The sequence below is a fragment of the Dasypus novemcinctus genome, chromosome 2 (assembly GCF_030445035.2).
Source record: "Dasypus novemcinctus isolate mDasNov1 chromosome 2, mDasNov1.1.hap2, whole genome shotgun sequence".
Classification (NCBI taxonomy): Eukaryota; Metazoa; Chordata; class Mammalia; order Cingulata; family Dasypodidae; genus Dasypus; species Dasypus novemcinctus.
Window position 1 is genome coordinate 80,479,729 of NC_080674.1, and position 16,436 is coordinate 80,496,164.

At 39.5% G+C, this 16,436-nt stretch overlaps 1 protein-coding gene, 1 long non-coding RNA gene and 1 pseudogene across 2 annotated transcripts in view; 1 reads left to right on the plus strand and 2 right to left on the minus strand.

The window, feature by feature from the left end:
* Positions 1-2,156, minus strand: part of DMGDH (dimethylglycine dehydrogenase) — a 114,143-nt gene extending 111,987 nt beyond the window's left edge. The window contains exon 1 of the mRNA XM_058275313.1: positions 2,103-2,156. The gene's annotated coding sequence lies outside the window, so the exon portion shown is untranslated. The remainder of the gene's footprint in view (positions 1-2,102) is intronic.
* On the minus strand, positions 1,699-1,829 carry LOC111760850 (U4 spliceosomal RNA; annotated as a pseudogene).
* An 878-nt stretch (positions 2,157-3,034) lies between the features above and the next one.
* On the plus strand, positions 3,035-11,898 carry LOC131273116 (uncharacterized). The gene is made up of 2 exons (XR_009180282.2): positions 3,035-7,348; positions 11,453-11,898. It is a non-coding gene; the product is annotated as an uncharacterized lncRNA (long non-coding RNA).
* Positions 11,899-16,436: the final 4,538 nt, after the last annotated feature.

Here is a 16,436-nt window from a genome sequence, read left to right on the forward strand (position 1 = left end):
TGTAAAAAGTGCTTGGCATGGTGAGAAGAGCAACAGCTAAAAGGCTGCAGACTAATCATCCAGAGGAGTTGCTGCCCTCCACTCCAAATCTCTTTCTTGGGTCTATACCCAGCACAAACCAAAACCTTCATCAAGTTTCATACCATAAAGTTTAAAAGTGGTATAATAAATATGAATTATTATATCCTGTAGATGGTAAGGAAGTTTAAAATGATCAAATATTAGAAATAAAAGAAATCTAGGCTCCTTGGTTCATAAAAAAATAAAAGTCAGTTGCACTCCATATTAGCAAAGAGCAGCTAGCTCACTTAGCCCTTTAGAAAGTGTGAAATCATTCATCAGTTTTTCACATGACGATTGTGATATATGCAAAAAAGAATTAAAATATATTCCTCAAAATTTTTTAGTTACATGAGTTAACATAGGGTGGAAAATGTGATAAGGAAAAAAATAATTTGAATAAGATGGAAGGTAACCAAGAGATGATGAGACAGGGCAGAAAGATGAACCTGAGCCCTAATGTATGTTACACCCACTTGAAAGAGTGTGCAGTCATTGAAAATTGTGCTCAAGAAGAGTATTTAATAACTTCACTGTACATGCTGCTTTGAATTGATGCTTGTAGTTTAAGCACTATTAATAGGACAAAGATCTCCCTAGATTTGCTAAATATGTCATTTTGGGTATAATAAGTGCAATGGCCTGGAATAGGATGTTGATGAGACTGAGCTTGATAAAACTTCCAAGAGATAAGCAAGTGTACCAATAAATGCTCTAAGAAAAGCCTTTGATCGACAAATGTTCTAAATTGAAAAGACTTATAAAACAATTGGATCACACTCTACATAATAATCATTGTATTAGTCCTCTTTGTCATAACCTGTTAATTATTTTACATCCTGTGAAAAATCTCCTCCAGCTAATGCACGCTCCCTAGAATGGAGTTGTTTTTTTAATTTTTTAGGATAACTGAAAGAATGAGAAGAAAATGGAAAGGAGTTTTAGTTTTCTATGGGCCTTATTTTCTTAAAGGAGGAAATTATAGGATAAAGCCAATACCTGCTTAATTTAACAAGGCTTACAAATTCATGTAAAGATGTTTGGTCATCTAGAGAGAAACTGCTGTCATTCCTTAATTGTAATCTTCCTTACATTTCACTGCTAGGTGTCCATGGGGGAATAAATGATACCCTACACTTGCCCAGTTCCAAATCACTGACACACATTGCACCCCATAGATAGGCAACTGTGTCTTATGTCAAATAATCAAGTTTTAAATATGGGAGTTTTATATTGTATCATTACAGCTTAGGGCCTCTTCATTGGCTTTTACTTACTGTGAGATTTCTTTATTTAAGAATGGAATCTGGGGAGTGGATGGAATTCAAAAGGTTGAGTGCCTGCTTCCCATAAATGAAGTCCCAGGTTCAATCCCTGGTACCTCCTAAAAACAAAACAGACAAATGGAAAAAACCAACTCTCATTGAGGAGCAGATGTAGCTCAACAACTGAGCACCTGCTTCCCATGTACAAGATCCTGGAAGCAATCTCCCGTACCTCCTAAAAAAAAAAAAAAAAAGGAATGGAATCTACGGAACTGCATTCCTCAAATTCATTACACTTAAGTACAGCCAGGAACTTGAGGGCAGACTAGACATTCTTTATTGATCTCCATCTACTTTATGAATGAATTGTTAGCTCTTTAGAGAGAGTCCAGAGATTTTTCAAACTATTATTTTTCTAGGTGCAGACTCATCTTTTTTTTCAATTAGCAATAATTGCACCTTGGATAAACCTCATTGACTATGATACTGCCAAGGCACAAAGCTGTCATCTTTTTTTAAAGCAAAATATTCTATAGAACTTGGATTGAAGGATTGGGGGCAGGGAAAACACACACCTAACTATTCAGATACCCAGGCTCAGAAGAATTTTTGTTAATAGAGTATGTAAATGCTTGTTATTTTAAACGCTCTGAAAAAACCCAAATTTCTAACAATTATTAATGAACCAGCCACATAAGCATCCCACAGACCTATTTTACTGGTTCCTTCTTTCCACAACAAAAGAAAAAAATCCCTAGAAATTATACTTGGACTCACTTTTTCGTTTCTCAGCTTCAGTTTCTACCGGGGAATAATGAGGTGAAGACCTTCAACAGCTAGGTGTAGAAAGAGTGCAAAAGGAAACAACAAATTAAGAGAAACGAAAAAATTAAAGGAACTAACATTCACTGATGATTTGTTTGCTAGGAATGGTACTAGGCACTTCACATAAGCTATTTAATCCAACAATAGTCCCACAAAGGAAACAATATCCCCATTTTTAAAAAATTATATATATATATATATATATGCGAAAAACATTTGAAACCATGTAGTTCTTTCAGTTTAGTCATTGTGCCCCAAAATGAAGTCAAGAAATGTACGCAGTACTCCACTCAAGTCATTGCTTTTCTATATATACATTTGGCAACCATTTTGAAAATGTAATAGGAAAAAAAAAAAGGCCTATTATAGATTATTAGCAAAATGATTAAATATCTAGAAATAAAATGAACTGATTAATAAAATTTCAACAATGAAATATTAGTTAAATGAATTATGGACCAGTATGATAAACCATGGAGCCATTAAAAAGAGTACATTATTAGATCAACATCTACTGAAATGGAAGGATTTCCCTTACATGGTGTTAAATGAAAGTATGCTCTCACTGGGTGAATATAGGATAATCCAAGAAGGAATATTTTCCTCCTCTGGGGAGGAAGACTGGAAGGACTGAAAAAACAGTGTGGGAGGAAGACTTTTTCCTCTGATTCCCCCCCCCCCTCCTTTTTTTTTTAGTGTTAAATTTGTTAACATGGATACACATAACTTTTTCAATGCAATGAATTAGTTAAAATTTTATGTCGCGTTTTCTGATTGTAAGGGGGAACCCCATATACCATGAATTTCCCATTGTGATGTAGTAAGAGAAACACTGTATCACCTATGATGCATACAGCCAAAAGTGCTTGGAGGAAGCTAATCAAGCCTTTTGATTTCACTTCCAATTTAAATGAAATGCAACTTTTTAAAGTGCATGCTAAAATATTAATTGACTTTGTCATTTATTTTACAATATTTTAGCATATAGAAAAGAGTTTTATTTTTTAAAAGCAAATTTCCCACAGATTCTATTCTGGTAGGATGAGATTAAGACGTCTGTAAAAATAAGAACTTTATGTGAAACTAAGAAAAACTGGTTTGAACTAGCTCTTTCCAGGTCCACAGCAAATGTTTACTGTGCTAGAGAGTTATCAAGAATAGCAGATACCCTCTAATAAACCCTGCTGTGTGAAGAATCAGGCAATGTAGACCAGAAAACAGCTGGCATGGAAATCACCTGTAAGGGATCAAAGAGCTGCCCTGAAAGTAGGAGCAAAGGCTAGCTGGAAAAGCAATTCCTTTTCAAGGACTGCAGCCATGATTTGATAGATTTACACAAATCGTAAGCAAAGTTAAGCAACCCATTTTGGCTGTACAGCCAGCTGCCTTGAAGACAAGCACACACTTTGTTTAATCAGTAAAGAAAATACTGAAAGGGTCCAGTTTTGCCTGACATCAGCACATGCTGATGTGGTATGTCTGGCCCTAAGGCAGCCACATTTCATGCATCGCTGCCATTATTTCCTTGAGTAGAGAGGAGGAAAGAGAAAGAAGGGGAGATATTTTGGTCCCAGAAGGGTCAAACACTTCAAAATATCAGTGGGAAAAAGGACATTGCCACTTGGAGGTGACTACTTATCTTGAGGGTTCTGTGCTTTCATATCAATTACTGTCATTCATTCATTCATTTAGGCAACCAATCAATCTCGCACCCCTCCATTTATTATTCAGTAGCATTTATGTAGTGATGTAGTGCTTGCCTTATGGTAGTCATTGCATTCCCTCTGTTTCCATAGTACTTTATATTTATCATAAATAAACAATATAGTTTTTATACTTCCATGATCATTCCTGTTTAGTTGATGGTCTCCTACTTTAGGCAGCAGAAAAAAATGTTATTAATCATTGTCTTCCCAGTACCTAGAACATTGTAACAGTCAAAAAAGATGTGCTGAATGAATGACTGAGTGAGTAAATGAATGAATGTATGAACCACATCAGGACCCAGAGATGCAAAGATGAGTAATCCACCGTCTTCTGCTAACTTACTGGATTCTCTTGCCAAAATATTTTGAGGAACAAACTCATGATGTATGACAGAACAAGCATCAGAGTATACTGGTTTGAAGAAGCTGAAGTTTGGGAGACTGGTGGTGGGGAAACAGAGGGGCATTAGGGAGTGGAATCGCGGGCCATGCAAACAGAATGGCTCAGGGATGTCTGTAGGAAGGTCCCAGCTGGAGAAGATGGAGGAAGCATTAGGATAGGGGAGAGAGTTGGGACTCGAGATGGTCAGCAATGGAAAAAAAGTGCACATTGAAAAATGCATCCTTGCCACTTAAAATATGAAAACAATTTTTAAAGTATTAAGACCGTGGGGTGTGGGACATGCTGTTCCAAACCACTTGCAGTAACAGCAAAATTGATAAATCATATATTTCTGATTAGAAGATTAAGAAATATTGGTCACTCATTCATGGGAATTTGGCCTTTTTCTACGCAAGATGCCTTACAAGTTGCTATAATGAACCTATATACCTATGTGTTCTGATTTAGGGGCAACAAGTTTCCCCCATACCCCTTCTATTTGCTCACCTATTTACTCATTCATTTGTTCAACAAATATTTTTTTAAGGCTGTTATGAGCCAGGCACTGTTTGTTCAAGGTGCTGGAATGCATAGGGTGACCAACTGTCCTGGTTTCCTAGAACTTATCTTGGTTTTAGCACTGAACTTCCCACATCCTGGGAAACCCCTCAGTCCAGGGCAAACTGGGACTTTTGGCCACCTTAGAATCTACATCAGTGAGGGGTGTTGAAATTTTAGAATGGAAGCCAGGAAGCCTTCACTTAAAAAGGCTGCTTTCAAAGAAAAGAGCTGGAGAAGATAAGGACAGTAGCCTTGTAGATATGTTGGGAAGAGGAGTTTGGAAAATGCAAATCTGGCCTGTTCAAAGAACAAAGAAGCCAGAGAAGCTGGGGGAAGAATGAGAAAGGAAGTAGCAGAAGGTGAGATCCAAGAAATAATGGAGGTCAGATGATGTGAGGTCGTGTAAGTCTTAGTAAGGATTTTGGCTTTTACTTTGAATGATGTGAAAGAACGCTGGAGTGTTTTACACAGGGAAGGGATCACTCTGGCTGTTGTGTTAAGAATAAATAGAAGGAAGCGGACTTGGCTCAGTGGTTAGGGCGTCTGCCTACCACATGGGAGGTCCGCGGTTCAAACCCCGGGCCTCCTTGACCCGTGTGCAGCTGGCCCATGTGCAGTGCTGATGCACGCAAGGAGTGCCCTGCCACGCAGGGGTGTCCCCCACGTAGGGGAGCCCCACACGTAAGGAGTGCACCCCGTAAGGAGAGTCGCCCAGCATGAAGAAAGTGCAGCCTGCCCAAGAATGGCGCTGCCCACATGGAGAGCTGATACAACAAGATGATGCCACAAAAAGAAACCCAGATTCCCGTGCCCCTGACAACAACAGAAGCGGACAAAGAAGAAGACGCAACAAATAGACACAGAGAACAGATGACCGAGGGGGTGGGGGGGAAGGGGAGTGAAATAAATAAATAAATCTTAAAAAAAAAAAAAGAATAAACAGAATGGAACAGAATGGGAGGAGTGGGGTGAGGGGGGAGGGGGTGGGGGGTATATGGGGACCTCATATTTTTTTAATGTAACATTAAAAAATAAATAAAACAAATTTTAAAAAGAAAAGAAAAGAAAAATAAACAGGAAAAAGCAGGAACAGGGAGACTTAGCATTTAAATAGTCCCTGAAATTTCTCAACTGGACCAAAGAAAAGTGGTAAGGAACTCAGTTTTATCTTTAAAGAAGAGAGAGGGAGCAGAGGTGGCTCAAGCGATTAGGTGCCTCCCTCCTACATGGGAGGTCCAGGGTTTGGTTCCTGGTGCCTCCTAAAAAAGAAGACAAGATGAGCAGACCGCGGGAAACGGACTTTGGCCCAGTGGTTAGGGCGTCCGTCTACCACATGGGAGGTCCGCGGTTCAAGCCCCGGGCCTCCTTGACCCGTGTGGAGCTGGCCATGCGCAGTGCTGATGCGCGCAAGGAGTGCCGTGCCACGCAAGGGTGTTCCCCGCGTAGGGGAGCCCCACGCGCAAGGAGTGCGCCCATAAGGAGAGCCGCCCAGCGCAAAGGAGGGAGCAGCCTGCCGAGGAATGGCGCCGCCCACACTTCCCGTGCCGCTGACGACAACAGAAGCGGACAAAGAAACAAGACGCAGCAAAAAGACACAGAAAACAGACAACCGGGGAAGGGGAGGGGAATTAAATAAATAAATAAAAATAAATCTTTAAAAAAAAAAAAAAAAGATGAGCAGACCGCAAGTGCAAACAATGGGAGGGTGGGGGATGGAATAAATAAAAATAAATAAATCTTTAAAAAAGAGTAGGGGAGGGAAGCAGATTTGGCTTAACGGACAGAGCACCTGCCTACCACATGGGAGGTCCAGGGTTCAAACCCAGGGCCTCCTGACCCATGTAATGAGCTGGCCAACGCGCAGTGCTGATGCGCGCAAGCAGCACCCTGCCACGCAGGGGTGTCCCCCACGTAGGGGAGGACCACGCTCAAGGAGTGCGACCCGTAAGGAGAGCTACCCGGTGTGGTAAAAGTGCAGCCTGCCCAGGAGTGGCACTGCACAGATGGAGAGCTGATGCAACAAGATGACACAACAAAAGGAGACACTGTTTCCTGGTGCCGCTGACAAGAATACAAGCAGAAGAACACACAGCGAATGGACACAGAGAGCAGACAACTGGGAGTGTGGGGGCACAGGGAGGGGGAGAGAAATGAATAAAAAATAAATCTTTAAAAAGAAAAGTGGGAGGGAGAAAACTTTACTCTTTCCTGATTCAACAGCAACTGTTGATTCTGAATTTTATAATGAGAGGGCAGCAGTTTTAAACATGAACAAGATAAACGGTGACAGCTAAATTGAAACTCTCACAGTGACGTGAATATACTGCCAGAAGAATACGAGGCAGTGTAGGGTGGTGCTAAGGATGGGGGTTCTGGGGTCAGGTTGCCTGGTTTGAATCTCAGCTCTACTACTTACTAGCTCTGAGACTTTGATCAAGTGACTTAGCTAGGTGAAGCTCCTTTGTTTCCTCATCTGTAGGAAGAATAGCAGTACCTACTCCCAGGACTAAAGGAGGATTCGACGAGTTAATACATGTGCCCAGAGCCGGGTAAGTGCTCTTACATGTTAAGCATTATTATCATTATTGAATCATGCAAGAAGAGATGCTCACCTTTAAAACAGAGGTGAGCTTTCAGAGGCAGGGCTTATGTCTGTCTAGTCACCATATCCTTTTCTGCTCTGAGCACAAGATTTGTTGAATGAATAAATAAAGCATCATATTATTATTTGGACTAAGAAATCTAGTTAAAAACAGACAACTCGATGATTTTTCATCTTGAAAAGCAAATACTTAAATCCTGGATGTTTAAGAGATTATTTGGGTTGTAAACCATCAGTCAAAGTTCTTGTTTGCAAGCAGCAGAACCCACTCCTGGTTTAAATAGGAAAAGGATTTATTAAATTTATTCTGGAGCTCCCAGAACTTCCAGGAAAGCCAGAGCCACAATGATCTCGAAGAATAACACCCAAACCAGTGCATGGGAGACCCACTGCTGCCGCTGCAGGGCGCTACCCGCAGTGACCTACCCAGCTGGCACTAGGTATGAGCATCCTACAAGAAAAGGGATTCTGTGGGATGCATGCATATTTCACACCACTTGCTTCTAACTCACTCTTAAATCTGTGTGTCTGATTACTGGGGCCTGCTAGCTCCTAGCTCTTAGGAAAGCCAGGAAAGTGAGTTGGGTGTTTCTACCTTGGGGAGGCAGGACTCCTAAAATGGGAGATTTCACCCAGACAAAGGAAGGATGTTCAAAGGTTGCTAGGCAGCCAGATGACATGACTGAACTAACAAATAGAAATCCAATATTCTATTGACTAGAAATGCCTCAACCATCTCATTACATTAGAATCTAAGCAAATAAATGAGCTATAATTCATATTTAATGTAGAATTGAGATCATAACCTGAGAACACTAGTTAAAGAAAATTACTGAAATAAAAAATAGAGGAAAAGAAGCCATTTAAATTTTCCAGAAACTTTAATGACCAAGAGGGTTTGATTTAAAATAGAGTATTTTGTGGGAAGAAGATGTGGCTCAAGAGATTGCCCTCCCACCTACCACATGGGAGGGCCCGTGTTCTGTGCTTGGTGCCTCCTAAAGAAGACAACCAAGACAGTGACCTGTGCAATAGGCTGGCATGGCGAGCTAATGCACAAGACACACAAGGAGGACAGCATAATGAGATACACAACAAAACAGGGAACAGAGGTAACTCAAGCAATTAGGTGCCTGCCTCCCACATGAGAGATCCCAGGTTCCGTTCCTGGTGCCTCCTAAAAGAAAGACGAGCACACAGCAAAGAGAAATAGCAAGGGCAAACAATGAGGGGCAGGGAGAAATAAATCTTAAGAAAAATAAAATAGAATATTTACACTTAACATTTAGACCTGCTCAGTTTATTTTCACATATTTTCTTTCAAGTTGAATATTAAATTAGAAATACAGTATTTAAGAGCCCATGGAGAATATCCATTCTGGTTAAATTCCATTACTTTTGTTATGAGGAAACAGAGGCCCAGGAAATTCTATGACTTGCACAAGATCATTGATGAAAAAGAAATCATGTTGAAAGGCCAAGCTGTTTCATCCTTTTTCTCAAGACTCCTTCTTCAGAGCCCCCCACCAGGCAGTGAGGAAACAGGAGGCTTTAGCAAAAGGGTCCAGGACCTTGCTACATTCAACATCAAGCCAGAATGCCTGCTTGTGGTTGCTGTGCTCTTCCGGACAGATTTATTCCTGCCACCTCCTGGGTGTGTTGCATCCTGAAGCCTCAGGAATGAAAAAGGAGAGAAATAAACCAATTTCTGCTGGGCCTTTAATGTAGAAAATACTGCTCTTTTTCCTTCTAAATCACACATTTGGGCCACTTTCCCTCAAACTCCTTTCCCTCTTACAGTATTTATTAGGGACCTACTTTGTGTCAGGCATGCAACTAGGCAGGGGCCTGCATTTACTAGTATCTATGCTTTAGTATCAATTTGGAGAGCATGAGAGCTTGATGTCCTCCCTGAAGGACCTGCAACCATCTAATGTGGCCCTGATGTGATGTGATGGGATGATGTGATGAGAAGGGGACTTTGCCTCTCTAGTATCCTTCCCAAAATTCATAATCCCAAGCTAATCATGAGGAAAACATCAGATTAATCCAAATTGAGGGGCATTCTACAAAATGCTTGAACAATACTCATCAAAACTGTCACAGTTATGAAAAACAAGGAAAGACTGAGCAACTGTCCCTGATTGGAGGAGAAAAAGGAGACACGATGACGAAACACAACGTGGAATCCAGGATTGAATGCTGGGATTTTTTAAAAAGGACATTAAAGGGGAAACATGACATCTTTTTAGAGTCTGGAATTCAGTCAATAGTAATACATCAATTTTTGTTTCTTAGTTTTGAGGAATGTACCATAGTAATGTAAGACGATAACATCAGGGGAAACTAAAACTAGGTGAGGAAGGTACAGAATCTCTGTGTTATCATTGCAACTTTTCTGTAACTCTAAAACTCCCAAAATGAAAAGTTTATTAAAGAAAAAAGAAAACCATGATGGGGGAAAGCCCTCCAGGCATCCCCAGCTCCTGCAGAATGAACCCAAAGCTCTTCCAGTGGCCTACACACTCTTTTTAAAGCTTCAACATCCTTCCTGGCACTCCCTCACCCCCTTCCCTGCTTTATTTTTCTAGAGAACACTTAACCTTTACTAATATATATGTATATAATTTATATGTTTTGTGTATTGACTGTCTCCCCTGCCCACACCAAAATGTAAATAGGAGAGCAGAAAATTTTTCCCTTTTGTTCACAGCCCAAAATAGTGTCTCCCATAGAGTAGAGCTTGATAAACATTTGTTGGAGAAATAAATGAATCAATCTCTTCTACCTAAAACCTTAATAAATTGTAGCTTTACAACTCACTGATTTCAAAACTGAAATGACAAATAACATAATAATTTAAAAAGTTAAAAAAGTTGGGGAGCGATTGTGGCTCAAACTGCTTCCCACATGAGAGGTCCCAGGTTTGGTTCCTGGTGCCTCCTAAAAACAAAAATACAAACAACAAACTGGAAAACCAACACAGGGGAACCAGGGTGGTTCAGTGGTTGAGTGCTGACTTCCCACATACGAGGTCCTGGGTTCAATCCCTGGCCACGGTATCTCAAATTTAATTAATTAGTTAATTAATTAAAATTAAAATTAAAATACAAATGAACTGAAATGGCAAAAGGAGAAAGTAAATGAACGTCTAATGATACACAGTCTTCCAGCATTACCAGATATTTATCTAGTGCATGAAATAATACACGTGGAAGGTTATTCATTCTGGCTTTATTTGAAGTGACAAAGAAGGGAAATAACATTACTGTCCATGTTAAATAAACCCTGGTATATCTATACAATAGAATATTATAAATACATTAAAAAGAAGAGGAAGCTCTTTGTGTACTGATGTGAAATGATTGTCAATATGTATTTTTAAGTAAAAAAAAGCAAGATGGAGACAGAGTCTGTAATGCACTATCATTTGATTAAATGGGGGATGAATAATATTTATATATATTTGTTATACATGCATAAAATATTCCTGAAAGGACACACAAAAAATTGTAATATTGGTTGAGGAATTTGGATGCCTGAGGGCAAGATACCCTTATTTTACTTTCGAATTTTAAGCAAAGTGAATAACTTACTTATTTTAATTTATTAATTAAAGTGAAATTAACTTTAAAAAATGTATCTTTTATGCATTATGCAATACTGCCTTTAACAGTCATTGAAAAATAAAATGAACCTTGCCTCCTGAAATAGTTTTCCTTTTTCTTTTTATTCATGGTTGTATAGTCAGACATTAACAATTAATGGCCTTTTGAATTTTTAGTACCATATATATATATTAAGTACTGAAGTGATTTTTTAAAATGGATTACTTTTATAATAAGGAGACAACCAGAGATAACAGTCTGCTAAATCATTCCTAACTATCAATGAAATTACTTTATTTAAAATACAGACTTGTTTATTTTGTTTTTTAATTTTTTCTTTTCTTTTCTTTTAGTTTCTTTAGTTTATTGGGCTGTTCTTGGGATTCAAAAAAGACCAAGAGTTGTTTCGTGTCATAGTTTCTGTTTTTAATTCTTTATTGCAGTATAAGATACAGAAAAATTAAACAGATCAAAAATGTACAGCCTGAAGAATATTCCCAAATGGAACACACTGTGTACCAGTACCAAGCTCAAGAAACAGAACAGAAGCAGCATCCAGAAGCCTCTCCATTCCCTTCCCTTCCCATCACTCCCTTCTCCCCAGGATAGCTTAGTTTTGCCTGTTCTTGTATATTGTATAAATGTAATCTCAATTACCCTCTTCTGTTATGTACCTAGGATTCACCATATTGTTGAATGTAGTTATAAATCACTCATTCTCATTGCTTGTAACACTCCATTGTGTAGCTATACAACATTTTATCTACACCAAAGATTTCTATGAGCACCAAACCTAAAAGCCCCCACTAAATTCTCTTCAGATGAGCTGACTAGTAAAACCGTCATATGCAAACCAATAAGAAATGGAAATAAAACAGCATGATTGTTCTGTTTTCTGTGTGTTTGGAGGAAACGAGGGGATCTTTGGTTCCAACCTAGTAGTGAGTTTCACATCAAATATAAAATTCTCAGCATGGTGGTCACGTCTAACTTTTCCTGTGTTAGACACGTCTTACTCCATAGTAACCAGATTTTTCCCTGAGCTCTGGCTGATATTTCTCTGTCTCCTTTTTTCCCTTCTCACACCTCCCAGCCAGCCACCGACCTAGTGTATATTTCCCCTGAAAGGCCTAGACAAGGACACAGCGCTGTCCCAGGGTATAATTCCCCAGGTCAGGCGCTAACGCTGTAGCTGATGGAGCCCACAGACGTGTGCCAGCCTCAGCTGGCCTCGCTGCGGGTAGTGCATACGTCCAAGTGATAAAGGCATCTCCAGCCCCCAGCCCAACGTTTTCCTGTTCAAAAGGTAAAGGATATCTTAGTCTGTCTTTCAGCAGATCTCAAAAATGAGAGAAAACCTAGCATCTTCTGGTTCCATGAAATTACTGCTTTTCTTTTCCAAAACCCCTTTAAAACAGCAACAAACAAGGTTTCACTAATGACTGAATATCCCAGGGATTGTACATACTCCAAAAGTCCAGGCATATTTGGTGTGTGATGGCCAGGCCAGGGTCGGACTGTTTTCTGTCATAACTAATCATGTGTCCACTGAATCTGAACCTCTCCAGTCAGGAGATAGGGCTTCCGTGTTAGGCCAGGCAAGTGGGAGGAGGCATGATTTGAATGAGGTTGTAGAGAATTGGGGAAACTTTTTGAAAACAGCTTACTAAAAAGGAAGTATGAAATAGCTCTAAAGAACGTGGTCTCTGGTTTCTTTCTGCGTGGATTCAAGTTTTCCTCCCAGCGCTATGCTTGCTATTGATGTGATTCTGGAAAAGTTGTCAATTAACCTCTGTGTGCCTCAGTATCATCAGCATTTTACTGATGATGATGGCAAAGTTCCAACCTCATGGGGTCATTGTGAAGATCAAATAATGCCCACAAAGCACCTAGCACAGCTGACTCCACAAAGTGGTCATATAGTTATAGTCTGTTTTTTACCAAGAAGTGGAGAGGCACATGATTGCAGAAGACAGGCTGATTATCTTGTTGGAAAGCATTAAAGGAAAGACTGAAGAGAGGAAATGTCAGCACTAGCAAGATCGGTGAAGATACATCTCTCTGGGTAGTTCTGGGAAACTGGGAGTACCCAAAATTAACAGGGACATTAGCTGGAGGACTCCTTCATGGAAAGCCAAGAGACACTGGACAAACTGGCAGATCTGAGCTCTGAAGGATTCATGTTTACCTGGGTACAATGAAGTCCTGAACGGTCCAGCAGAAACCAACAACTGGGGAGCAGGTGTAGCTCAGTGGTTTGAGCACCTGCCTCCCATTTAGAGGTCCCAGGTTCAATCCCTGGTACCTCCTAAAAACAACAACAAAGAAGTGCTGCTCTCCCAGAGAGCTAGGGAATTGAAAGCCAAGGCTCAGGTCCGGATGGAGGTTGGAGGCACCAACAGGAGCCAGAGGCAGCCTCAGACAAAGCCTAGCTGAGGAAGAGGTGTGTGACCAGAAAGCGAAGGCAGAAAGTATCCTGGGAAAAGGCTGTTTTATGCTTTAGGTTTGTGCCATGTCAGTTACTAAAGCAAATCTAAAAGTCAGCCAGCCTCATCTTCTAATTTTAAATATGAAGAAAAGGGAGTACTTGCAGATGTAGTTCGAAGTATATGGTGTGCTGGGATAAATGTTGATGTGCCCATTGCAATAACAGTCAAGGAAGGAAGGATTACCAGAAAGGATAAAACAAGGGTAGGCTGTGAAACCAGGCACGAAGATTTTAAATGAAAAATCTACCTCCACTATCCTTTTGTTATGAACCCAGGCAATGGTAACACAAAATAACTGAGGTTAGTGGTAGTAGGAAAATATCAGGAAAGTGGAAACTTTAGTTTGGAGTCTACTTAGGGGAAATCAGACCAAAGGCTATCTCAGATGTTTTAGATAACCCTAAATATACATTATATTTCCAGCAGAAATTGAAAACTCAAATGTCTTCAAGGTAAGGTAAGTATGGGGACCAGAAGTAGATGTCCCACATAAATGAATTCACATTAGATTTTTTCAAATGCTGGTCTTGCCAGGGCGATGGCTCAGGTGGCCACATTCGCCCTGTGAGTCAACCAGCCTGCACACTACTGTTCTATAGTAATAACACAAAATATCTTCAATGCTTTGAGGCTAAATGAAGCACTCTTGGTCTAAAAAGAACTATGAGGGGAGCAGATGTAGCTCAGTGGTTGAGCGCCTACTTCCCATGTAAAAGGTCCTGGGTTTAATCCCCAGTACCTCTTTTAAAAAAGAACTATGAAAAGTCAGTTTAAAGAAGATCCCAAATGAGTTGAAAATAAAAGGTCCTAGAATTTTCCCATCTACATATCGAATAAATGGATATTACTTTAGCACTTACATTACATGGGGCCCCCCTTGGAAAAAAAGGTAGAGCTATCCTTTACCTACAGCACCAAGCATGGTGCTTGGAACAATGTATTAATAGCACTTAATAAATGCTTATTGAAAGAATAAATGGGGTTCTAGGAAAGCACTAGTGGAGACAGAACAAATTAAGGGGGTGTATCGCCAGGTCTAACCTCCTCTTCCCCATCAGGATTTTTTTTAATGCAAAATATCTTTGTAAAAGTCCAAGGACTTCAGTGTTATGACCTCCCTCATTTCATTGCTCTAGCAGAGATCAGAGATCATGGGCAGCTTCCCAAGAACAGCATATCACAGAACTCACTTTCCAAGTGGTACCTAAGTGCACTTAGACCTTTGGGAATGGGGCAAAGGAACTTTAGAGCTCATGCCAATAACCCTTCTAACTCTGACTACCTAGGTCTTTACTACAAAGACATGATACCTACCTCACAGTATCATGAGGAGTGAAAAAAATATTTTCTTATAAAATGCAGAGAGCAGGGCCTGGCACATACTAAGCCCTCTGTGAACTGTGGATATTATTTATCATTATCATTATGGAAATAGAGGATGAATGAATTAAATTTTTAAAATGGATATAATGGGGGGAGCTTAGGACAGCAAACTGAGAGGCTGAGGAAAATAAAATGTATTTGGATGGGTGCCTATAATCATTTTGAGAAAAGGAAGGAGTGGATGAATCTTTAAGCAACTAAAATTTCCTAAATTTAAACACTACTCCTTTTATATACGTGCTTAGATATATATGCATAGAATTCCTCTGGAAGAACACTTAACAGTTAATAGTGGTTACCTCCAGGGAGGGGATCTGAGCAACTGGGAAAAGACTTATCAATTTTATTTTGCCATGTGTATATGTCCTATTGAAAATTCATAATTCATTTTGAAATTTAGAGCTACTAGTTTAAAATATCTCCTAAGCTTTTCTGAATTTGGACGAAACTGGGAAACTGGCATGGTTGCTTCCAGCCTTTGTACACTCTCAGAACCCTGACACCGCACCCTGGCACGCCTCACTATAGCAGCTTCCTGTGACCAGAGCAGGGCACACTCTGGACTGGTTCATCTCACTGATATCTCCAGGTTAAGGTCATACATGAATCTTTCTTAGTGCATTAACTAACTAAACTGCTACCTACTCATACTTCTTGGTTCCTTAATGCCTTAGTGGTTGAAAATCCAGTTACTGTGAAGGATACCTCAAGCCTCATTCTTGCATTCCAGATGTGGAATCTGGGGAAATATTAAATTATTGGAATTATAGTATATGCATCCATCATGCTTCCGTTTTTTCCATTTTCAACTTGGCATGATTATGAGATGCAAATGACTTTTCTGTTTTCTTGGTTGTAGCTCAACATCACTACTAATTCAATTTTTATTATTTCATCATTTGCCACAGTAATTTCCTTCTTTGTATATGTCGAAGTGAAGGCTGTACAACATACAGAATTTCCTCGTGTTTTTACTTGGGTAAAAGGTTCTGAACTCTTTCAGATTTTTTGTTTGTTTCAAATTTTTTTATGTGTTCTCTCAGCTATTTACTGTCACTTTGTACATTTTTAATGTAATTTTAAATTATTTTAAAGTCGATATATTCTTATTGTAAAAATATTTTTGAAAATACAGTAAAACGTAGAGAATAAAAGTGGATCAAATGGGAAACTTTAGGTTGTATATATGTTACCAGAACTTTAAAAAAACAGAGAACTATTAAACAAAATAAAAACAAGCCCTAATTCCACCATCCACAGGTAACTAGTTAACAATCTGAATTATTTCCTTCCAGTTCTCCTAATGCCTACCCATTTTTATACATGGTTGTCATGCTGAATTCTGAATTCTCCAAAATACATCATTTCCACTTCTAAACATAAATGTTAGAAGTCTGTTCTTGTTAAATATCGAAGATACTTTTATTAGAAACTACTGTATTATTAATAGCAACTTCAAGGCACGTTTGGCTATAAAGGTAGAAGGTCATTTTGAAAATACCCACTAATTCAGGGTAGATATCGGACTCTTCTCTAAATAACCACGGGATGTATT